The sequence below is a fragment of the Capra hircus genome, chromosome 3, assembly GCF_001704415.2.
Source record: "Capra hircus breed San Clemente chromosome 3, ASM170441v1, whole genome shotgun sequence".
Lineage (NCBI taxonomy): Eukaryota > Metazoa > Chordata > Mammalia > Artiodactyla > Bovidae > Capra > Capra hircus.
In genome coordinates, this window is record NC_030810.1 from 90,137,347 (window position 1) to 90,162,224 (window position 24,878).

The 24,878-nt window shown below is 40.1% G+C and overlaps 1 pseudogene; it reads left to right on the top strand.

Annotated features, from left to right (window-relative positions):
- Window positions 2,005-21,381, top strand: LOC102181459 (annotated as a pseudogene).

Genomic DNA, 24,878 nt, shown 5'->3' on the forward strand with positions numbered 1-24,878 from the left:
TTTTGAGATTAGTTGTTTGTCAGTTGCTTCATTTGCTATTATTTTCTCCCATTCAGAAGGCTGTCTTTTCACTTTGCTTATATTTTCCTTTGTTGTGCAGAAGCTTTTAATTTTAATTAGATCCCATTTGTTTATTTTTGCTTTTATTTCCAGTATTCTGGGAGGTGGATCATAGAGGATCCTGCTGTGATTAATGTCGGAGAGTGTTTTGCCTATGTTCTCCTCTAGGAGTTTTATAGTTTCTGGTCTTACATTTAGATCTTTAATCCATTTTGAATTTATTTTTGTGTGCGGTGTTAGAAAGTGATCTAGTTTCCCAAAGCAATTTACAAATTCAATGCAATCCCTATCAAGCTACCAGCCATATTTTTCACAGAACTAGAACAAATAATTTCAAGATTTGTATGGAAATACAAAAAACCTTGAATTGCCAAAGCAATCTTGAGAAAGAAGAATGGAACTGGAGGAATCAACTTGCCTGACTTCAGGCTCTACTACAAAGCCACAGTCATCAAAACAGTATGGTACTGGCACAAAGACAGACATATAGATCAATGGAACAAAATAGAAAGCCCAGAGATAAATCCACACACCTACGGACACCTTATCTTTGACAAAGGAGGCAAGAATATACAATGGAGTAAAGACAATCTCTTTAACAAGTGGTGCTGGGAAAACTGGTCAACCACTTGTAAAAGAATGAAACTAGATCACTTTCTAACACCACACACAAAAATAAACTCAAAATGGAGAAGACTCTTGAGAGTCCCTTGGACTGCAAGGAGATCCAACCAGTCCATTCTGAAGGAGATCAACCCTGAGATTTCTTTGGAAGCTGAAACTCCAGTACTTTGGCCACCTCATGTGAAGAGTTGACTCATTGTAAAAGACTTTGATGCTGGGAGGGATTGGGGGCAGGAGAAGAAGGGGACGGCAGAGGATGAGATGGCTGGATGGCATCACTGACTCGATGGATGCGAGTCTGAGTGAACTCCGGGAGTTGGTGATGGACAGGGAGGCCTGGGGTGCTGCGATTCATGGGGTCGCAGAGTCGGACACGACTGAGCGATTGAACTGAACTGAACTGAACCAAGAGTTTTAATCATGAACAGGTGTTAAATTTTATGAAATGCATTCTGGATGTTTACTGAGATAATTAAATGCTTTTTCTCCTTGGTGAATCACCCTATTTCTTTTTTTAAAATGTCTTTTATTATGGAAAGTTTCAAGTGCATATGAAGCAAATAGAATAAACTCCTAGGTTGCCTATTCCTAACTTTCTATATCATTTGTACCTTTATCTAATCTTATACTTAAAAATTCTTTCAGGTGTTTTACCTTGGATCTTCTCTGTCACTTTCTAATTCTTTTCATTCCCCATTTTCTCCCTCTTTCACTTTCCCTCCTACCTTATCTTTCTCCTTCTGCCTCTTTCCTTCCTTTTTCCTCCCCTCCCATCTTTATCTTCCTCTTCTCCTCCCCTTCTCTTTCTCTCATCCTTATCTTCCTCTTCTTCTGATAAAGTTGACGAACTCCTCATTATTATTTAATTAAGATACATGAACTCACATAAAACTCTTTTCTTGTATTCCCTTTCATAGACTTCAAATCAGCAAAGTTTTCTGTATGCAACGTAATCTATTAGAATACTAGCAGAACTTTATCAAACACTGAAATATTATACATTAGTCATGATTATCAATTCCATCAGTGTGGTCTAAAATACGTAAGTGCATTAACTGGAACTTAGTTAATTGCACAGCCTTCTTTCTTTCCTAAGACATGTTAGAGCCCTGTATCACTTTTCTATTTTGGTAAATAATCTGAAAATGAACTGCATACGGCTGTGCTTAAAAAGTTGTGATATATTGTGGAAAAATAGGAGTTACACAGAACCAAAAGACAACCTTTAAGTGTTTTATGTTTTTTGACTTGGGGCCCATGCAAGTTAAATGAAAAATTTGAAGTTTATATGGAGTTTTTTTGTTGTTGTTTTTGTTGCAGGTTTTACCCTGAAGAGGCTAGAATGAAAAACGAGATGAGAAATCAGCTTGTTATGACGCACATGAGAAAAAAAGCAAAAATAAGGTAATTTGGATGTTATGTGAGAGAATATCTTCAGGCCTATGCTTATTTTTCAAAATTAAAAAAATTTTAATAGCAAAATATAGCTAGAAGAAACAGGATAATAAGGGATAATAAATTAATTCCCATCTTACTTTAAGAGGAATAACTTTTACTAATAGAAGTCATGTAGAATAGCCAACAAAATTAAATGTGTGAAATCAAATGAAATGAAGCTTAATATTTTCATTATCTGGGTACTGTTAGTAGTGTCTATCTCATCAAAAGTGTTGATCTGAAGGTACTGTCACATTGTATTAGTAAGAAATTGGAAAATCATCTTTTATCAGGTAGCTTCATTTTTTATATGAAAGATCTAAAAATAGTTCTAAACATAGTTATGCTATTCCAACCCCTAAAATTGTGTAGAAAAACTTAGAGCAGTTAAATTTTGTTTTTTCTGGGAAAAGATTGCATTAGCTTATCACCAAATTCCTCCAAACATTTATTTGCAGGTGCTAGTAATACATACCATTTCAAACAATATTTCCACAAAATCATCGATCACATGAACATGTACTCCCATAGCCAGGTTCCAGATCCAATAAAAGCACTTGTGTCTGTTCTTCTTTCTCCTCTACCTCCGAATGGAAAATAAACACCACTTCACACTAGGGAGCTACCGGAGACCAGGTGGAGCTGGGCTGAGGGCAGGAGCTGCTGAGCACAGCGGTCGCATTTCTTCTCCTCTCCCTCCCTCCCCTATGCATTTTAAATTGAGGTAATTCAGGTAAAATTATACACATAGATCTTATGCGATCAGTTTAATGAGCTGACAATCTTACAGATGAAATCTTACACATGAAAAAAAGGTATAGAACATTCTGTCACCCCAGCAGGTTTCTTCATGCCCTTTCCAGTCCTGTCTCTCTCTTTCCAAGGAAACGCATTCTTGATTTATCTCTCTCCATAGACTTGTTGAGGCTGGTCCTGGGCCTCATATATATGGAATCATACAGTAATGCACTATTTCATGCCTGGCTTCTTTCACTCGGCATGTTTCTAAGATTTATCCACGCCATTGCTGATTTCAGAGTTTGTTACTTTTAGTTGCTGAGTAGTATTTCATTATATAAATAAATTAATACCACATTTTTTAAACGTTTATTTTTTTTAACAGTTTTAGGTTGACAATAAAACTGAGAGGAAGGTAAGTAGATTTTCCATATACACATGTATAGCCTTCCCCACTGTCAACATTACTCACCAAAACACTATATTTTATCAAAAGTGACCCTACTTTGATGCATCATAATCTCCCAAAGTTGATAGTTTACCTAAGGGTTTATTCCTGGTGGTGTATGTTCTACAGTTTTCAACAAATATATCCATGGATCCATCTTTACATAATATCATACACAATGTTTTCACTGCCCTAAAAATCCTTTGTCTTCTGTCTTTTCATTTCTCCAACACCCACCAAACCTTTCATATCCCTGACAACCATTGGTCTTTTCACTGTCTCTTTAGTTTTCTATTCCATGATGTCAGACAGTTGGAATCATATAGTATGTAGCCTTATCAGATTGGCTTCTTTTAGTAATATGCATTTAGGATTCTCCCATGTCTTTTCCGGAGAAGGCAGTGGCACCCCACTCCAGTACTCTTGCCTGGAAAATCCCATGGATGGAGAAGCCTGGTAGGCTGCAGTCCATGGGGTCGCTAAGAGTCAGACGCGACTGAGCGACTTCACTTTCACTTTTCATTTTCATGCATTGGAGAAGGAAATGGCAACCCACTCCAGTGTTCCTGCCTGGAGAATCCCAGGGACAGGGGAGCTGCCCTCTATGGCTTGATAGTTCATTTCATATTAATGCTGAATATTATCTCATTTTCTGGGTTATATTTATGTGTCTGTTCATCTACTGTAGAGCACCTTTGTTGCGTCCAAGTTTTAGCAATTATGAATAAAGCTGCTCTGAACCTCTTTGGGCAGGTTTTTAAGTGGATATAAGTTTTCAGCTCTTTTGGATAAATACCAAGGAGCACAATTGCTTGATTGTTTGCTAAGAGTATATTTAGTTTTGTAAGGAACCACCAAACTGTCTTCCAAACTGGCTGTACCATTTTTCATTCCCACTAGTGATGAATAACGGTTCCTGTTGCTCCGCATTCTCCCCAGCATTTGGGGTCGTCATGCTCTAGATTTTGACCTAATTACCATTTCCCTGATGATATATGATGTGGGACATCTTTTCATGTGCTTACTTGCCATTTGTGTGTTGTCTTTGGCCCATTTTAAAATTCAGATTTTCTTATTATTCAGTTTTCAAAGTTCTTTGTGTATCTTAGATAATAGTCCTTTGTGAGGTGTGTCTTTTGCAAATGTTTTCTCCCAGTCTGTGGCTTCTTTTCTGATTCTCTTTATAACTTTGTTTCACAAAGCCAAGTTTTTAATTTTCATGAAATGAAGTTTATCAATTATTTCCTTCATGTTTTACACCACATTTTTAGAAAGTATTTGTTGATTTAATTATTTGGCTGCACTGTGTCTTCATTGCTGCATGTGGGCGTTTTCTAGTTGCAGTGAACGTGGGCACTCACTCTAGTTGTGGTGCCCGGGCTCCTCACTGCCCTGGCTTCTCTTTGGCAAAGCACGAGCTCTAGGCCTGTGGGTTTTAGTAGTTGCAGTTTGAGGGCTCTAGACCAGAGGCTTAGGAGTTGTGGTGCATGGACTTAGTTGCCCCACGGCATCCCAGAGCAGGGATTGAACCCATGTTCCATGCGTTTAGCAGATTCTTAACCACTGAACCACCAGAGAAGCCCTACACCACCATTTTTAAAACCCATCCTTCTGTGTGGTGGCTCAGAGGTTAAAGCGTCTGCCTGCAGTGCGGGAGACCCGGGTTCGATCCCTGGGTTGGGAAGCTCCCCTGGAGAAGGAAATGGCAACCCATTCCAGTGTTCTTGCCTGGAGAATCCCATGGAGTGAGGAGCCTAGTAGGCTACAGTCCGCAGGGTCCCAAAGAGTCGGGCACGATTGAGCAACTTCACTTTCACTTTCTGTGTTTGTACTTTCAGTTCATTTCTCATTTGAGACCTCTGTAACAAACACTGCTGTGACTGTTTGTGTAGTTCTCTTTGGAAGATACGTAAAAGCATAATTAATAAGTCATAGGGTAAAGGTATGTTTGAGTTCATTGGAAACTACTAAGTCCTCCAAAGTGGTTGTACTAAGTTTACCAGCAATGTATGACGGGTCAAGTTGTTTCATATTCTTGCTAACATTTAACATTGTTAGAGGTTTTTTGTTTTTTTTTTTTTTACTGTGGCCATTCTGATGTGTAGGAAATGGAGCCTAATTGTGGTTTTAAATTATATTATCTTGGTGACTCATGAGGTTTAGTACCATTTCGTGTGCTTGACATCATATGTATTCTTCTTTTAAACTGAAATACACTTGATGTACTGTATCATATTAGTTTCAGGTATACAGTATAGTGACTCGGTATTATAGGCTACCCTCCATTTAAGGCTACTATAAAATGTTGGCTATGTTCCCTGCGCTGTGCAGTATATCCTTGTAGATTACTGATTTTATGCATGGTGGCTGCACCTCCCTTATTTCTTCCTCCTGTCACTGCCCCACCCCCTTCCCTCTCCCCAGTGGTAAGCAATAGTTTGATCTCTGTGTCTGTGACTCTGTTTCTCCTTTGTTGTATTTATTCATCTGTTTTATTTTTTAGATTTCTCATGTAAATGATAACATCCAATATTTGTCTTTGTCTACCTGACTTATTTCACTTAGTGTGATGCCCTCTATATCCATCCATGTTGCCTCAAATGGCAAGATTTCATTTTTTTGTTTGGCTGAGTCATGTTCTATTGTATGTATACACACACACACACACACGCATGTATATATGTTGTTGTTTAGTCACTAAGTCATGTCTGATTCTTTTGCCATCCCATAGACTAGCCCACCAGGCTCCTCTGTCTGTGGGATTTCTCAGGCAAGAATACTGAATTGGGTTGCCATTTCCTCCTTCAGAGGATCTTTTGACCCAAGGATCAAACCCACGTCTCCTGCATTTGCACGTGGATTCTTTACCAGTGAGCCACTAGGGAAGCCCACTGTGTGTATATATGTACACCATATCTTCTTGTTAATTCATCTGTTGATGGACACTTTAGTTGCTTCTATATCTTGGCTATTATAAATAGTGCTGCAGTGACTATCAGTGACTTCCCAGGTGGCTCAGTAAAGAAATGGTAAAGAATGGTAAAGAATCCATCTGCCAGTACAGGAGATGCAGGAGACTCAGGTTTGATCCTTGGGTCGGGAAGGTTCCCTGGGGAAGGGCATGGCAAGCCACTCCATTATTCTTGCCTGGGGAATCTCATGGGTGGAGGAGCCTGGCAGGCTATAGTCTATGGGGTCCCAAAGAGTCAGACATGGTTGAGTGAGCGCACATGCATGAATATCAGGGTGCTTGTGTCTTTCAAAGGAAATTACAAGTGTTAATAAGTTTCCCTCTTAATAGTTTGACACACTCATCATTAACTGCATGCGTACGTGCTCAGTCGCTCAGTCGTGTCCAGCTCTTTGCAACCCCATAGACTATAGCCCACCAGGCTCCTCTGTCCATGGGATTTCACAGGCAAGAATACTGGAGTGCTCTGCCATTTTCTTCTTCAGGGCATCTTCCTGACCCAAGGATCGAATCTGTGTCTCCTACATTGGCAGATGGTTTCTTTACCACTAAGCCACCTGGGAATCCCATTTCACTATATTTCAATATTTGTTGATAATATTTTTTCTTTTCAGGAAAATTTAAGTGAATATATTTTATAGTTGGCATTGGTAATATAAACTTATTATGGTCAGTGACTTTACCAGAGCCAACTTTTGATCATTATAAGAGAAAATTTTGTAACTGGAATATTTATATAATAATTTCTTTCTCCATTTTATTTTGTTTGGACAGTACTGAAATGATTGATCAAAATAAGTACTCACAGATATAGCAGATTTTTAAAATATCTCATGTAATTTTAGGAAATTAAATCCAAATTTTGTAATTTAGGTCACTCTTCAGTGACATTAATTCTAAAGCTGGAAGGAAGTATATTAAACATTTTTCTTTTCAGGTTGGAATCAAATTGTATCTAATAAGAGTTCAGATTTTTTTTTCATATATGTAATAGTTGGGCATAACTAATCCCAGCCAATAAAAAATGCTAGAAGTGTCTGTAAGTGTTCACTGATTATTATACAACTGATCATTGCAATGTGAAGAAAATTTGTTCCAAAAAACTGAACCTTATACATTTATTGGTTTTTGGGGGGATGTCCTGTGTTATCTGCTCATGTGTATATTTTACAACCTGGATTTTTGAGAAGGAGCTACCATCTACCTAGTCAACCACATATTAAGAAGTTTATACTAAGTATACAGCAATGCAGAAAAACTCTATTCAGAAAGCTGAGTTTCTGCCAAGAGAGGACCCTAGAATGCCACACTTAGAAATCAAAGGAGGCCCCTGGCAGTCGGGTTCAGCTGATGTAACAGATTAGTGTTTCTAATCCCTGCCTGGGAACACTCTGCTCAGTACAGTCTGCTGTGGTGCAGGAAGCTTTGTGCATAAGGAGGGTGCCACCAGCCTGAGGACTGTCAGCGGCAGGGGAGCTATTGCTGGGTAGGTGACTTTTTTTTGCTTCAGGGCACTAGGCTAGTTGGAATGCCTTGGAGAGTCCAGCTGGAAAAAGTCACAAAACCCATGTAAGGCATCCTAAATAGCCACTCTTAAATTAAGGCAGAGGGTTGCCTCTTGAAGAGGTTTAGGACCTTCAGTCCAGGAGTGATTGGCGCTTCATTCGATTTTCCATGGAGGGGAAAAAAAGAGTTTTTAGGATATTTGAAAGCTGCCCCAGTGACCTGGTTTCATTGGAACGGGCCCTTTCTCTTCTGAGGCAGTCATGCTGCAGTTGTGATATGGCAAGAAGAAAAGTATTTGGGGAGTAGGGAGTATGTTAGCTTGGAACATAAAGCTCACAAGACCTTGAACAAGTCATGTAACCTCAGTTTCCTCATCAGTAAATGGATTCTGTGGTAGGACTGCGTAAAATAATCTATGTGGAAGTACCTAACACTAATTCTTAGCATATATTACTAAATCTGAATAGTCTTCTAAGTAAAACAGATATTCCTTAACACACCAACAGATGCTCTGAGGGGGGCGGGCGGAAAGAGGGGGGACTTTTGCGGGTCTTCCTTGGTGGTCCAGTGGCTGAGACCCTGTGCCTCTGATGCAGGGGGCCCAGGTTCCATCCCTGGTCAGGGAACTAGATCCTACATGCAGTAAAGATCGAAGATCCCACATACCCCAACTAAGACCTGGCATGGCCAAAAATAAAATACTTTTTAAAAGGAGGAAATTTTAAATTGAACTGTTACGAAATAAATTAGATGGTTCATGTAATTGAAGCTATTATCACTTCACCTTTTAGAACTGAAAGGGATATGAAATATCACCTGAGATAATGCTGAGGTAAATACATGTAACTTTTGCTTTCTTATGTCTGCCATTAGATACTGCATACTTCTGATGAGGGCTTCCCTTGTGGCTCAGCTGGTAAAGAATCCACCTGCAATGAGGGAGATCTGGGTTCGATCCCTGGGTTGGGAAGATCCCCTGGAGAAGGGAAAGGCTACCCACTCCAGTATTCTGGCCTGGAGAATTCTGCGGACGATACAGTCCATGGGGTCACAAAGAGTCAGACATGACTAAGCAACACTTTCACTTTCACTTCTGGTGAGGCCAAGTCACAAGTTGGCCTTAAGCATATACGATAGACACCTTTTATTCTTGTCTGACTAGCATCCGTTCCTCCTCTTTATGTTTCTAGCACCTGGTTTCCCTCTGTCATGCTCAGCTCAGTCCTGGGGGAGACAAGTCCACCCCAGCTTCAGAAGTGGACTTGCCAGCCAGGCTCTGCCAGTCAGAGCATTACCTGTACGGCAGATCCCACTGATAGGTGAACCCAATTCCCATTCTCATTCCCCTTCTTCCCAGCCTATCTCAACTAGAGAGTCTGGAAGAGCAAAATACTTGGCTCCCAACCTCCCTTGAAGGTAGGGGTACCCTTGTGACCCACTAATGATCAGTGGGTCATAAGCAGAAGTCTGCCAGGTGCTTTGGGGAAAACTTTTGCTTTCTCCAAAGAGGGACATTTTTTCCCTTAGTATCCTTTTTCCTGCCTAGAACCTGGATGTGGTTTTTTGGAACTGCAGCAGCCATCTTGCGATTAAAAAAAAGAACTATAAAAAGTGTCAATCCATTGACTCATCAGCAGTGGCTATCTACTCCACACATCTTTTAATATAAGGAACGTGAACTTCATTTTGTTTTATCAAGTTTGCTGTTATCTGCAGTTGAAGGTATCTCTTATTGATTCAAGGATGGCCACGTGACTCAAGTTAGAGCAATCAGAGCCAGTGAGACTCAGTTTTAGGACTTTCACTGAACTGTAAGAATAGAAGTTCTCTATCTGTAGCGTTAAAACTCTTTTTAACACTTTGTGACCCCGTGGACTATAGCCTGTCAGGCTCCTCTGTCCATGGAATTCTCTAGGCAAAACACTGGAGTGGGTTACTATTCCCTTCTCCAAGGGATCTTCCTGACCCGAGAATTAACCCCAGATCTTCTGCATTGCAGACAGGTCCTTTACCATCTGAGCCACCAGGGAACCTGAAAGTAAAAAAAGATATTAGCCTAGAATGGCTGGCAGCCAACTTGCCCCAACATGGGATCAGCAGGATGAGAATGAAGCCAGTAAAGAGGAAAACGCAGATGAGACAGAGAGTGAATTATGATGATATCTTTTGAATCCCTGATCCAGATTTGCCTAAACTGAGACTGCCTCTGGACTTTTTAAATACAGGATGCAATAAATCCCTCTTTGGCTCAAATTTGTCTGAGACACGAGTTTTGTGTCATGTGTGATAACCTGATACTTCACAATGTATTACCTGTGCTGCTGCCTAGCCGTATTTTCCCTTGCCTTCACTGCCTCAAGTAGCTAAGAGCAGGGCTTAATATTTATCCCTTTTTACTGAGTTCCTTCCTCCTTCAGTGTCTCTGTTGATGCTATTGCGGGTCCACCCCTCCTGTCCACGTATGGGGACAGGCCTCTCCTCTGGGTGAGAAGAGATGAAAGATCCACACACTTTAGCAGAGACTTTCCAGCACAGGAAACCACAGTGCACATGTTTCTTCTCCAGAACTCATGGAGAAGTTGTTCAGAGAGGAAGGGGAGACTAGAAGACATTGCTGGGAGGAAGGATAATGTGGTTTATTACAACTCAATTGTTTCAACTGCCCCCTCTCCTTACTGTCATGGTCATACAGTAAATATAGAAAGAGGGAATTCCCCGGCAGTCCAGTGGTTAGGACTCTGCACTGCCACTCCCCAAAGTAGAGACCAGTGTGTTTCTCTAGTCTTCAGAATTATATGTGCTGGCAAGCATTCTTTGATAATCAAAATAAGGTAATGGTTGAATCAATTTGATAGCAACAAACCAAGTGTTCAAGGCCAATCGATAGCAACAGTCTGGTCCATTGTCAGGAGGGTCCTAGCACTGGACTACCAGGGAACTGCTGGTAAGTACTGTGTTTGAATTTACCGCCTTCAGGCTCTCACTCCCACAGTTCCAACAAAACTGCCCTTGCTGACAAGTGCACATTGCCAAATTCAGGGGTCAGTTCGTGGTCTTTTTGCGTCACCTGATTGACAGTATGTTACACAGTTGTTTGGAGTTCAGGTAGTGAGGCAGTCAGGGGTGTGGACTCTGAAGCCAGCAAAGGTTCAAAATTAGAGCTCCAACCACCACAAGCTGTGTGACTTGGATAGGGACCTTTAAACGCTGTGCCTCAAGACGTGGGGGTGATGATAAGATCATCTGATTCGTAGTGCTGTGACGATCGAATTGTACCAAGAACGGTAGTGGGAGTGATAGTGGTAGCATGCTTGCTTGACTTGGCTTCCAGAGTCTCCTGGTCGCTCTTTTTTTTCCTGGCTTCACCAGCTACGTCTCCTAAACTGTTGTGCTGCATCCTTCTTATTCCCCTGGTCTCTCAAGGTGCCTCGGAGCCCCGTCTTTGTGCCTCTTCAACTGCATCGCTGTCTTGGCGAGCTGATGCAGCCGTATGAGTTTAAACACTGTCCATGGTGGACACTCCAACGGACCAGCAGATGCACCTTCAAGGAAGGGCTTGTGCCCCAGCTGCTCAGGCTTCACCTGCCAGCAGTTGACAGAACCTCCTCGCCCGAGGTCATGTCCTTCTGGAGGTGGTCAACATTTGATAACTGGTTGAGGCAAGAGCATCAAGGGCTTACTATCTCAGCCTCACAGAGGACAACTCTGACAGGCCATTTCAGCTCTAGAGCTTCCCATGTAGTCATCTCGGGTTGTCAGGCGTGCATCATAGCTCATCATAGCTCCCTCCTGCCTTCCAGAGATGTTGATGACATTCTCTATTCAGCATTCTAGACACCGAAGTCTGCCTTAGAATATGCTTCCCCAAAATCCAAATGCGACGCTATTGATATGTTGATGACTCTCAAATTTTACATCAACAGTCTAATCTTCTCTGAACTCCAAATGATACAGTCAACTGCCTCCTTGCAAATTTAACAGACATCTCAAATTTAACATACCTAAAATTGGGCTCTATTTTTAAATTAATTTTTTGTTGAAGTATAGTTGGTTCACAGTGTTTCAGGTGTACAGCAAAGTGATTTCATCATGTATATGTAGATATAGATATAAGGATCTATATTCCTTTTCAGATTCTTTTCCATTATAGGCTATTACAGGATATCAAATATACTTCCATCACTGCAGATGGTGATTGCAGCCATGAAATTAAAAGACGCTTACTCCTTGGAAGGAAAGTTATGACCAACCTAGATAGCATATTCAAAAGCACTCGAGACATTACTTTACCAACAAAGGTCTGTGTAGTCAAGGCTGTGGTTTTTCCAGTGGTCATGTATGGATGTGAGAGTTGGACTGTGAAGAAAGCTGAGCGCCAAAGAATTGATGCGTTTGAACTGTGGTGTTGGAGAAGACTCTTGAGAATCCCTTGGACTGCAAGGAGATCCAACCAGTCCATTCTAAAGGAGATCAGTCCTGGGTGTTCATTGGAAGGACTGATGCTAAAGCTGAAAACTCCAATACTTTGGCCACCTCATGCGAAGAGTTGACTCATTGGAAAAGACCCTGATGCTGGGAGGGATTGGGGGCAGGAGGAGAAGGGGATGACAGAGGATGAGATGGCTGGATGGCATCACCGACTCAATGGACATGAGTTTGGGTAAACTCCGGGAGTTGGTGATGGACAGGGAGGCCTGGCGTGCTGCGATTCATGGGGTTGCAAAGAGTAGGACACAACTGAGTGACTGAGCTGAACTGAACTGAATAGGTCCTCATTTTTTATTTTATATACAGTGTATGTATATGTTCATACCAAATTCCTAATTTATCCCTCCCCCCTCTTCCCCTTTGGTAACCACAAGTTTGTTTTCTATATCTGTGAGTCTATTTCTGTTTTGTAAATGAATTCCTTTGTATCATTTTTTTTTTTAAAGATTCAAAAGTGATACGTATTTGTCATTCTCTGTCTGACTTCACTTAGTGGGATAATCTCTAGGTCCATCCATGGTGCTGCAAATGGCATTGTCTTATTCTTTTTTCCTGGCTGAGTAATATTTCAGTGTGTGTGTGTGTGTGTGTGTGTGTGTGTGTGTGTGTGTGTGTGTGTGTGTGTACCGCATCTTCTTTATCCATTCGTCTGTTGATAGACATTTAGGTTGTTTCCATGTCTTGGCTATTATAAATAGTGCTGCTGTGAACATTTGTACATGTACCTTTTCGAATTTAGAGTTTCCATCTTTTCTGGATATATGCCTAGCTGTGGGATTGTTGGATCATAGGATAACTCTGGGTTTCGTTTCTCTAAGCAGTCTCTGTGCTGTTCGACATAGCGACTGTACCAGCTGACATTCCCACCAACGGGGTAGGAGGGTTCCTTTTTCTCCACACCCTCTCTAGCATTTACTATTTGTAGACTTAGATGATGGCCATTCTGATTGGTGTAAGGTTTTGATTTGCATTTCTGCGATAATTAGCAGTGTTGAACATCTTCTCATGTGCCTGTTGGACATCTGTGTGTCTTCTTTGGAGAAATGTCTATTTAGGTCTTTTGCTCATTTTTTTGATTAAGTTGTAAAACTGCTCTTAATTTTTTCATTTCCAAAAATTTCTTCTTCTCCTCCCAGTAAATGACAATTCTTTCAGTTGTTCAGACCAAAAACTGGTAACAGTGCTTGATTCTTCTGTTTACTTCATACAGGTGTTCCCTAATTCCTGCTATCAGTAAATGATATCTACTCTAGTATCAAAACCTATTATAAACCACTTATCATTTCCATTGCTAACAGCCTAACCTACACCGTCATTATCTCTGCTTTGGACTAATTTTATACTCTTCTAATTGAACTCCCTGCTTGTCTTTTCCTCTTCTACATTCTATTTAATTTATCTTTTATTGTGTGTGTGTGAAAATACAGATTTTGTTGTTGATGAGTAGTTATTTACAATATTGTATTAGTTTCAGGTGTACAGCAAAATCGTTCAGTATTTTTGCAGATTATGTTTCATTATGTTGTTATTGCTTAGTTGCTAAGTTGTATCCAACTCTTTGTGACCCCATGGACTGTAGCCCTGCAAGCTCATCTATCCATGAAATTTGCCAAACAAGGGTACTGGAGTAGGTTGCCATTTCCTCCCTCAGGGGATCTTTTCTACCCAGCAATCAAACTTGCATCCCCTGCATTGGCAGGCAGATTCTTTATGGATGAGCCACCAGGGAAGCAATATATTCCCTTGTAGGTTATTCCAAGGTGATGGGTATAATTCCCTGTGCTAATCCTTGTTGCTTATTTATTTTATATATAGTCATTTGTATCTGTTAACTCCATACCATAATTTGCCCCTCTCCACTTCCCTCTCCCCTTTGGTAAGCACAAGCTTGTTTTCTATATCTGTAAGTCTGTTTTTCTATGTCTGTGTTTCTGTTTTGTATATAAATTTAATTTGTATTTTTAGATTCTACATATAAGTGATATCACATACATTTGCTTTTTTATCTGACTTATTTCACTATGCATAATATTCTCTAAGTCCATCCATGTTGCTGCAAATGGCAGTATTCATTATTTTTATGGCTGAGTAATATTCCATTGTGTGTGTGTGTATATATATATATATGTATATAAAACATATTTTATATACATATATATACCACGTCTTCTTAACTCAGTTATTTGTGATGAGCACTTGGTTTGCATCTGCGTCTTGGCTGTTGTAAACAGTAGTGCTAAACATTGGAGTGTGTATCTTTTCAGTTTAGTGTTTTCATTTTTTCCAGATTATATACCCTAGAGTGAAATTGCTGGATTATTTGGTAGTTCTGTTTTTAGCTTTTTTTTTTAATCTTTTGGCCATACATGTGGTGTGCATGTTGAATCTTAGGTCCCCAACCAGGGATCAAATCCTTGGCCCCTACAGTAGAAGCGTGGAGTTTTAACCACTGGTCAGGGAAGTCCAGGGAAGTCCATCTTTTTGAGGACCTACCATACTGTTTTCTGTAGTGGCTTTGCCAATTTATGTTCCCACCAACAGTGTACAGGGGTTCCCTTTCTTCCAAATCCTCTTCAACATTTGTCATTTGTAGAGTTTTTGATGGCAGTCATCCTGACAGGTGTGAGGCGGTACTTCATTGTGGTTTTGACTTGCATTTCTCTAATAATTAGCCATATCAAGTATATTTTAATATGCCTATTAGCCAGAATCTCTGTGTCGTCTTCGGAAAGATGTCTGTTCAGGCTTTCTGCCCAGGGTTTGCTTGCATTGCTTACTTTTTTGGTAGTGAGTTGTGTGAGCTTTTGGATAGTTTGCATATTAACCTCTTGTTGGCTGTATCATTTGCAAATATTTTCTCCTACTCAGTAGGTTGTCTTTTTGTATTATTGATGTTTTTTTTGCTGAGCAAAAACTTTTAAGTTTAATTGGGAGCCATTTGTTTATTTTTGCTTTTATTTCTTTTGCTTGGGGGACTAATCTGAGAAAATAGGGCTATGGTTTATGTCAAAGAGTGTCCTGCCTGTGCTCTCTTCTAGGAGTTTTATGGCCTCGTGTCTTACATGTAGATGTTTAAGCCATTTTGAGTTTATTTTTTATGTGGTATGAGGGAATGTTCTAATTTCAGTCTTTCTCTTGTCGCTGTCTAGTTTTCCCAGCACCACGGTTGAGGTGACTGTCTTTTCTCCATTTTGTGTTCTTGCCTCCTTTTGTCATAGACTATTTGAGTCTAGGTGCGGGAGCTTATTTTTGAGCTCTGTTCTGTTCCATTGATCTATGTGTCCGTTCTTGTGCCAACACCATGCTGCTTTCCTACATTCTATTTTAGATCGAGTAACTAGAATGATAGTACTAAGTACAAATCACATCATGTCACCCTTCAGCTCAACACCCTCCAGTGTGAGAAGAAAAATAAAATTGGTAAATCTCCATCCAGACTGAATAGATAAATAAAATGTGGTATATGTATATATATATATATATATATGTGCATTTACATACACAGTGGAATATTATTCAGCCTAATAAAAGAATGAAATTCTGATAGATGCCGCATCTTGGCCAAACTTTAAAACCATTTTGCTAAATGAAGTAAGTCAGTCACAAAAGCACAAATGATGTATGATTCTACCTATCTGAGTGGTATCTAGAAGAGTCACATTTTGTTTAGTTGCTAAGTTGTGTCCAACTCTTTTGTGATCACATGGACTGGGGGCCACCAGGCTTCTCTGTGCGTGGGATTTATCAGGCAAGAATACTGGAGTCCATTGCTGTGTTCATCTCCAGGGGATCTTCCTGAGCCAGGGATTGAACCCGTGTCTCCTGCTTGGCAGGTGGATTCTTCACTGTGGAGTCACCAGGAAAGCCTATTTAGAAGGGAAGCCACATTTAGAAAGACTTGAAGTATAATGGTGGTTGCCAGGGCCTGGGGGTAGAAGGGAGTAGGAAGCTGCTGCTTAATAGGTATAGAGTTTCAGTCTTGCAAGATGGAGTCCGGGAGATTGGTTTCCCAATGTGAATATACTTAACACTGTTGAACTGTCCACTTAAAAATAATTAAGTTCAATTCAGTTCAGTTCAGTCACTCAGTCATGTCCAACTCTTTGTGACCCCAAGAACCACAGCATGCCAGGCCTCCCTGTCCATCACCAATTCCCGGAGTTTACCCAAACTCATGTCCATTGAGTCGGTGATGCCATCCAACCATCTCATCCTCTGTCGTCCCCTTCTCCTCCCGCCATCAATCTTTCCCAGCATCAGGGTCTTTTCAAATGAGTCAGCTCTTTGCATCAGGTGGCCAAAGTATTGGAGTTTCAACTTCAACATCAGTCTTTCCAATGGACACCCAGGACTAATCTTTAGGATGGACTGGTTGGATCTTCTTGCAGTCCAAGGGACTCTCAAGAGTCTTCTCCAACACCACAGTTCAAAAGCGTCGATTCTTCAGCACTCAGCTTTCTTTATATTCCAACTCTCACATCTATACATGACTACTGGAAAAACCATAGCCTTGACTAGATGGACCTTTGTTGGCAAAGTAATCTTTGCTTTTTAATATGTGGTCTAGGTTGGTCATAACTTTCCTTCCCACGAGTAAGCGTCTTTTAATTTCATGGCTGCAATCACCATCTGCAGTGATTTTGGAACCCCCAAAAATAAAGTCAGCCACTATTTCAACTATTTCCCCATCTATTTCCCATGAAGTGATGGGACCAGATGCCATGATCTTCGTTTTCTGAATGTTGAGCTTTAAGCCAACTTTTTCACTCTCCACTTTCACTTTCATCAAGAGGCTCTTTAGTTCTTCTTCACTTTCTGCCATAAGGGTGGTGTCATCTGCATATATGAGGTTATTGGTATTTCTCCCAGCATCTTGATTCCAGCTTGTGCTTCATCCAGTTCAGCGTTTCTCATGATGTACTCTGCATAGAAGTTAAATAAACAGGGTGACAGTATACAGCCTTGACGTGCTCCTTTTCCTATTTGGAACCAGTCTGTTGTTCCATGTCCAGTTCTAACTGTTGCTTCCTGACCTGCAAGAGGCAGGTCATTAAGATGATAAGTTTAATGTTATGTGCATTTTACCACAATTAGAAAAGTATTTTAATTAAAAAAGAGAAAAAGAAGTAGTAGAGCTAGGATCCAAATCCAGGTCACCTGGTGACAGTGCACGTTCCTAACACGAGGCCGCACTGTCCTGCAGGTGATAAGACCCAGGAGACTGAGCAGGCTGTTTATCCGGCAGCCCATCTTGCCAGAGCATGTCCCTTTGATTCCACTTATATGAGGTATCCAGAATAGGCAAATTCATAGACAAAAAGAATAGAGGTTACCAAGGGCTAGAAGGAAGAAGGAATCAGGCATTATTGTTTAATGGGTACAGATTTTCTTTTAGAATAATAAAAATGTAGCCCTCACACCATAGATCATTCTTTTCTCTCGTGACATGACATCTAATAACTGAATAGTGCAAATGGTATTGCCAGAATAAGCATTTTTCTGATCACTACTTCTTGAAATTCAGAGGGTTCTTCAATTCATAATGAGGTTATCTTTCATTTGGACCCAGACTTACCTATATTGTTGTATTCTAATAAAGCCCAATCTGAAGATCTCTGCAGAGGGTCTTTTACTTAAGCACCCACCTACTTGGCATAAATTCGTGTAATTTAGTTGGTAAGTTGTGTCTGACTCTTTGTGACCCCATCCTTTTGTCCATGGGGTTTCCCAGGCAAATACTGGAGTAGGTTGCCATTTCCTTCTCCAGGGTATCTTCCCCACCCAGGGATGAAACCCCTGTCTCTTGCATTGTAGATGGATTCTTTACTACTGAGCTACCAGGGAAGCCCCTCATGGATTCTTACTAGGACTTTAAAGGCCTTAGATTACCTTGTTATTTTATGTCCATCAAATACATAGTTAACATTTTGTTGCATTCTAAAGATGAAGTGAGCTCTAGGACTGGTATCAGTCCATTTAATTTTTTATCCTGAGTTTTCAAAGAAAAGTTACAATTGTGTCAAGTCAAAGCTCATTACCTAGGGCATGATTTACACCAAGAAGGCAAAGCCCTCACTTGCAGGTTTGAAAGGGTTTATTGGAAGCCTTTTGTTTTCCAGGCTTATTTTCAAGCCAGAGGATTCTTGGCTAGGATTCCTAATTATTGCCAGCAATGGGTCCCCAACTTTTCTGAGGTTGCCATTTAATAAAGTTCTCAGTAACTCACCCTCTTCTTTGAAAACCTAAACATGACCAGGCATTGTGTGATACAGATTTTGTTCTCCAATCATCTCCTTCCATCTGGAACTAACTAATTATTATAAACCTTTTCTTGTTTGTTTGTTTGTGCATGCGTGACCTGGACCTAGGCAGGCCCTTGGTGTTCTGACTCAATTTCATAGGAATCTGACTCAATTCTGACTCAGAGCATGGAGACTAGTTGCTTAACACAGCTCCCTCTAATAATAGGTTTATAATAACTTTTTTGATGTTGATTTTTTAAACTGAGTACCTTTCAATCTCCAGTGGATTGCAAAATGCCCCTTCTTGTCCTCCTCTTCACCCTGGTCTGGGCTACCATCCACTATCCCACCGACAAGATAAAGTTTTTATAAACAACAGAAATTTATTTCTCACAGTTCTGGAGGTTTGATGTACAAGATCGGGGTGCTAGCATGGTCCAGTGAGGGCTCTTGTCCAGGTTGTAGATGTCTCATTGTGTCCTCGCATGGCTAGGGATCTCTCTGGAGCCTCTTTATAAGTTACTAGTCCCATTTTTGAGGATCCCCCCTTAACTGAAGCACCTCTCAAAGCCATTACCTATTAATACTACCACCTTTGGTGTTAAAATTTCAACACATGAATTTGTGGGGTTCACAGACATTCACACCATAGCAGAGTCTGTCCTCATTGGCTATGAGCTAATTCTCCGTTAAATCAATCATCCAGTCTCTTTCTAATTCCCTGCCAGTCTTCAAGATGATGCCGCAGAAAGACAAGAAGCCTGAAAAGTCAGCCTGGAGGTTTAATTTGGACCCGACTCATCCAACAGAAGATGGATTTTTGATTCTGGAAATTTTGAACATTTTTTTGTTAAAAGTTAAAGTCAATGGAAAAACTAGAAATCTTGGGAATGTTGTTCATATTGAATGCTTCAAGAATAAAATGATTTTTCCTGAGAAACAGTTCTCCAAAAGCTATTTGAAGTATCTTACCAAGAAATATCTTAAGAAGAACAGTCTTCATGGTTGACTTTATGTGGTTGTATCTGACGATGAGACTTATGAACTTTATTACTTCAAGATTAGTCAAGATGAGGGTGGATTTGAACCTGAGCATTGTAAAACTGCCCCTTATAGGGCTTTGTTTGGTAATAAAACAAATGAGGCATACAAGAGGAAGAAACATCTAGAAATAGACTTTAAGTTTATCAGTGAATAAAAAACACTGTACTCTGTTTTAAAAAATGAGTCATCCAGGAAGGCATACCTGGACTGAATTACCTGTGCTTCCTTCCACCCCATAGTTTTATTGTTTCACATAACAATACTTTGAAAAATCACCAGGAGCTTTGCGAACCATACAGAAAATGCTAGATCCCATGCAAAGCCTTCTCTGTGGAGATGAAAAAGTTAGCACCACAGCAGTGTCACAGGAGGCCTGCTAAAACCTAAAATTTAAATGAAGCCCAAAGTTTTATAGCATAATACCCCGAATGTTCGTGCTTTGATAAAAAATCACTCATACCAAGAATCAAGAAAATCTCTCAATATGAGTGAGAAAAATCAATAATCAGATACCCATATCTAGATGGTATAGGTGTTAGAATGACTTGTCGAAGAAAGATTTTGAAGCACCCATCATAATAATGTATCGTGAGCCATTGAAACCAATGAAAGGAGAAAGTAAAGAATTAGAAGATAAGAAAGGGGCAAATGGAGATTTTAGGACTTAAATATAAAATACAGTAAGTGCAAACAAAAAGTTCAGTGGATTGGCCCTGTAGTAGAACTGTGGAAAGAACCAATAGACTTGAAAAGAGAGCAATAGCAATAGCTCAATCTGAACAACAGAGATAAAAATAGAAAAAAATGAACATAGAATCAGGGGCTTACGGAGCTATATAAAAGATCTTAGTGTTGTGGCACCAGAATCTTGGAAAGAGGGCAGAGATTAAAAAGAACTCAAAGAAATAATGACTGAAATTGTTCCTAAGTTTCCTGAATATTTGTCAAAAAAACATAAGCTTACAAATTCATGAAACTGATGAACCCAAATATCATAAACCCCCAAACTTTATGCCAGGGCACATTGTAGTCAAACATTTGAAAACTAAAAGCAAAGAAAAAATTCTTGAAAGTAGCAAAAGAGAAAAGATGCATTATTTATAGGAGATAAACAATTTGAATGACAGCAGGTTTTCTTATCAAAATCCATGGAGGCCAGAAAGAGGTGGCTCGTTTTTCATGTGTTAAAAGAAACGTCAACCCAGAATTCTATATCCATCAAACATGTCCTTTAGGTATGAAGGAGAAACCAGGACTTTCTCAGAGGGAGGAAAATAAAGAGAACTTTCCCAGAAGACCTGTCTCAAAAGAACGGCTAAAGGAAACTCTCTAAACAGAAAGAAAATAATGAAAGAAGAAAGCTTGGCCCATCAGGAAGGAAGAAAGTGCAACGCAAAATTGAAAGTATAGTGGCAACATACTGAGATCAAGAATACTTTGAGGAACTTCCCTGGTGGTCCAGTGGTTAAGAATCCACCCTCCAATGCAGGGAATATGGGTTCAATCCCTGGTTGGGGAGCTAAGATCCCACACGCCACAGGACTACTGAGCCAGAGCACTCCAGAGCCTGCGCACCACAGCTAGAGAGAAGCCTGCGTGCCGCAAGGAAGATGCCACGTGCTGCAACTAAGACCCAACAGCAAAATAAAAGACAGGAGCAACCAAATGTCCACTGACGGAAAAACGGGTAAAGAAGACATGGTACGTGTATACAAAGAGATATTTCTCAGCCAGTAAGGGAATGCAGTCATACCATTTGCAGCAACATGGATGGACCTAGAGATTGTCACACTGAGTGAAGGAAGTCAGACAGGGAAGGAGAACTGTTGTATGACATCCCTTATATGTGGAATCTAAAAAGAAACAATACGAACAAACTTACAAAGCAGAAAGAGACTCACAGAGACCGAACTTGTGGTTGCTGGGCAAAAGGGATAGTTAGGGAATCAGGGATGAACATGTATACGCTGCTGTATTCAAAATGGATAACCAACAAGAATTTATTCTATAGCACATGGAACTCTGCTTGATGTTATGTGGCAGCCTGGATGGGAGAGGAGTTTGGGGGAGAATGGATACATACCTATGTATGGCTGTGCCCCTTTGTTGTTCACCTGAAACTGTCACAACATTGTTAATCAGCAATATCCTAACAAAATAAAAAGTTAAAAAAGACTACTTCAAATTGCTATTATAGATGGAGAGAAGTCCCACTAACCCATATCGGAGAATTTAAATTGTGTTTTTGTAAGTCATTACGATTTTGTTTGATACTTTCTCCTGCAATATATCCCATCTATCCAGACTAATTAAATCATAGTGAATTGCTTTAACTTTGTGATTTCAATTTTCTATTATATTTATGTTCACTATAAATCTTTAAAAAATATTACTGTGGAATTTTAAATTGTCTTTAAAAAATCGATATAACTTTGGAAGGAATGTTGCTAAAGCTGAAACTCCAGTACTTTGGCCACCTCATGCGAAGAGTTGACTCTCTGGAAAAGACTCTGATGCTGGGAGGGATTGGGGGCAGGAGGAGAAGGGGACGACAGAGGATGAGATGGCTGGATGGCATCACCCACTCGATGCCATGACATGACATGAGTCTGAGTGAACTCCGGGAGTTGGTGATGGACAGGGAGGCCTGGCGTGCTGCGATTCACAGGGTCGCAAAGAGTCGGACACAACTGAGCGACTGAACTGAACTGAACTGAACCCTATAGGAGCGAAATCATTATGACCGGCTCAATAAATTCAGAGAAAAATATTGTCCAAAAAAAGTAATTAAAGGAATACTCAATTAGAAAGAGAAAGTAGATCATGGGTGAATTGAATAGAATATAGACTTTTAGAGTCAAAAAGACCTACATTCAAATTATGATCATGTCATAAAATTTCCTGAAAGTTTAACTCTTTAGAGACTGTTTCTTCTTTTGTAAAATGAATTGTTTAGAAGATTAGAGGAGGTACTGCTTATCAACAAGCTGTCTAGCACGTAATAGGGGCTCAATACATAACTGTTACTGATAACATTTACATAGGACATATATACATCCTTAAAAGTCCTGTACTTGTGGAAGACATAAAAAGAAAGGACCTGTTTGGGAAAACATATGAACTAATACTTGTATTATTAAGAAGTCCCAAAAGGTTGAAATCAATACTACATAAATACCTTATTCAAAGTTATACTTTGTTTTGTTCATTTTTTAAAAATTATTTATAAAAATTAGTAATAAGTACTTTTAATTGAGAAAGAAAATCACACAAAAAATTAATAGCAAGAAATCAAGAGATGAGACAATGAGATGAGATGGGACAAACTGAGATTATAAGGGCCCTGTATGAGTGCTTTTTGAATTAGCAGCAGACACTACTTCTCCCAAACCACTCATCTGTAAAATTGTCCCTGTCAACCACACTTGGGTATGACCAGTGTGGGAACAATAAAAGGTACACAAAAATGATACTTTTCCTAAATATCAATCTTATATTTAATTATTGATATATTATCAATCTCTTATTTAATTATGTTAAGCTTTGACATGTGCAGAATTCCATCAAAATGTCTCTGTGTAATTTCATGGAAAGTATGTTTAACCAAAGCTCTCTGGCTGATCTTGAAGGAACCATTTTCCAAGCTTGTTTGCCCAGCTGCTGCCTGGAAGCCGTGGGGCTAGGATGAAATCAGTGATGAGGTTGGCAGGTGATCAGCCAGCCTTGGACAGAATATTTCAGATAATCGCCTGTATATTACTTTTTAAGCTTCTGCAGTTTTAACTTTAATAGATTTTTAATATTTTAAACATGTTTTAAAGTTCACATGTTTTTCGTTTTTGCACAAAGGCTCAAGTTGGATCCAAGTTTTTGTCCTGCTATTGCAATGAGAAGCTATAGGACTTGTTTTTAGTCCCACCGTCCTCACTGAACGGTGGTGCCTGTGGCCAGTCTCCCTGGGCCCGGCTAACAAGGGCACTGCAGCACAACTCAGAAGCTGGCCACATCCGGTTATCTGACTGTCAGCTCTACGCATTCCACTTAACACTGCTAACTTTTGAGTCACCGATAGAGACATGGCTTCCTGCTTCTTCTCGGCAGCTGGGAAGAACTGGGAAGACTGAACATCATAAAGGAGCTGGTCAAGGCCACATAGAGGCCTCTGCCACTCAAATTTTGAGTTCTTTTCTATTAACAGACAGCACTGACACTTGAAACATGCCACTAATTAAATGCCTAGATGTGAAGAAAAAATAAATCAGATTATGCTTAAAATAGGCCCTCAATAGATAGAAAATGAATAAGAAGAGATAACTCATAAACAGAGAAAGGGTACACTGCTGTGCACAAGTAGAAGGGAAAATGTTACTCTTTAAGAATTTTTTTCCCAAGTGTGACAGCATTTAATTAATGAAAGAAAAAATTACGTTTCCCTGTGACTTCCCTGGTAGTCCAGTTAAGACTCTGCACTTTCACTGTAGGGGCATGAGTTTGATCCCTGGACAGGGAACTAAGATCTTGCATGTCACAGGGCCAACCACACACACACACACACACACACACACACACACACACACACACACACACACACACACTGCATTTCCAGCCTCAGTCTGTACTTGTAGGATCTACCATTCTATTGAGATTTTCTTGGGCAGTGTGTCATCTAAGATGATCTAAGAATAATTTTTTTAAACAAAAACATCTCTTAATTATTAAAAAAAAAACCTTATAAAAGATGTTTAATGAAAATGCCCAATTCTGATGAAGCTGGGGTGAAATAGGCGTATTCATCTAGGGCTGCAACAGCTCAGGTTGATACAAAATAGACTTGAAAGGCCAGAATCTCATGAAAAACAATGCAGAATAGTTTTCTATTATATTACTCCCAGAATATATGTTTAATAGTTTGATTTCCTTAACAGTAAATTAATATGTGTGTGCACGTGCTCAGTCGGGGCTGACTTTTTGTGACCCCGTGGACTGTAGCCCACCAAGCTCTTCTCTCCATAGAATTTTCCAGGCAAGAATACAGGAGTGAGTTGCTGTTTCTTCCTGCAGGGAATCTCCTGACCCAGGGATCAAACCCATGTCTCATGCATCTCCTGCATTGGCAGGCAGATTCTTTACTACTAGCGCCACCTGGGAAGGAAAAATTAATACGTACAGGATCAGTTCAGTCACTCAGTCATGTCCGACTCTTTGCGACCCCGTGAATCGCAGCATGCCAGGCCTCCCTGTCCATCACCAACTCCCGGAGTTCACTCAAACTCATGTCCATCGAGTGGGTGATGCCATCCAGCCATCTCATCCTCTGTTG